Source organism: Tupaia chinensis, unplaced genomic scaffold, assembly GCF_000334495.1.
Source record: "Tupaia chinensis unplaced genomic scaffold, TupChi_1.0 Scaffold143888_1, whole genome shotgun sequence".
Lineage (NCBI taxonomy): Eukaryota > Metazoa > Chordata > Mammalia > Scandentia > Tupaiidae > Tupaia > Tupaia belangeri.
Window position 1 is genome coordinate 216,558 of NW_006203739.1, and position 1,473 is coordinate 218,030.

At 42.9% G+C, this 1,473-nt stretch overlaps 1 non-coding gene across 1 annotated transcript; it reads left to right on the plus strand.

Moving 5' to 3' along the window:
• The first annotated feature begins 250 nt into the window (after window positions 1–250).
• Window positions 251–357, plus strand: LOC114005482 (U6 spliceosomal RNA). Its single transcript, XR_003547335.1, has one exon. It is a non-coding gene; the product is annotated as a U6 spliceosomal RNA (small nuclear RNA).
• Window positions 358–1,473: the final 1,116 nt, after the last annotated feature.

Genomic DNA, 1,473 nt, shown 5'->3' on the forward strand with positions numbered 1-1,473 from the left:
ACCCAAGAAGATAATCCTTCATATGGGAAAAAAAGATAAAAAAAAAAAAAATTCTCAGATAAACAAGGCCTGAAAGAATTTACCAACTCCAAGCCAGCTCTTCAAGAAGTTCTAGAGGGAGTGTTATACCAGGGAAACTAAAGTCAGACAGACAGAAACAAGAGGAAACAAACAAACAAGAAAATGACTAACTCAATGATAGGAACAAGTCTAGAAATGTCAATAATAACGTTGAATGTCAGTGGATTGAGTGCTCACTTCAGCAGCACACATACTAAAATTGGAATGATACAGGGAAGATTAGCATGGCCCCTGTGCAAGGGTGACATGCAAATTCATGAAGCATTCCATATTTTTACAATGTAACCTGTCTCCAAGTAGGAAAAATTAAAGCATATTACTGAAATGTCAGAAAAAGAATTTAGAATATTTATGTTAACAAAATTCTATGAGATGCAAGAGAGAAAAGATATTGAGCTCCAAGAGATGAGGAAGTCTTTTCACGATATGAAAGAAGAATTAGATACCATAAAAAAGAATCAAATGGAACTGTTAGACATAAAAGCTATAATACAGGAAATTAAAACCTCCCTTGAAAGTATCAAAAGCAGGTTAGACCATGCAGAAGATAGAATTTTGGAAGTAGAAGGCAAAACCAATCACCTAGAAAAATTATCAAAAATACTGAGAAAAGAGACACCAGCCGGACTGAGGCTGCAGGCCCAACCCTTCCGAACCTCCTCGCATCCCCACCGTTCTTCCTCCTTGGACCCCAGGTTGGTTGCCTGGGACTTTAAGGTGAACCCCCACTCCACCCCACCTGCAATCCGGATCGAGCTGGCCAGCAGTTCCAGACACCAGGCGGACTGAGGCTGCAGGCCCGACCCTTCCGAACCTCCTCGCATCCCCACCGTTTTTCCTCCTTGGACCCCAGGTTGGTTGTTGGGGACTTTAAGGCGAACCCCACCCAATCCCACTCGCAATCCGGATCGAACCGGCCAGCAGTTCCAGACATCAGGCGGAAGGAGGCTGCAGGCCCGACCAACCTGGTACTGTCACTCATTGTCTGATCCTTTTCCACTAGCCTTTGGACTGTTTGAATTTTGGTGATTTGAGTAGTACGCGGTGCGCAACAACGCGCGCTGCATGATTTCCATTTTCCATTTTGTTTTTTGTTCCTCTCAGGGTGTTGCTTTTAGGTCAGTTGAAGGTTCACCACTCCTTAGAAACAGCGAGGACTTTGGGCCATTCAGGGCTAGTGGCAACAGTTAATGGTAATTGTGAGCAACAGGTAGGCCAACCATAAGAGAAATCATCAATTTTCTAAGCCTGTACAACTTTTAACAATCAGACATACCTTAAATAAGTTAGGAAGAAATATATAGATTACCTGATGACTAGGAATAATTGCAGAGGCTCAAGAAATATGAGCAACCAACAAAAGGCCTCTCCCTCAAGGGAAATCATCAAGCC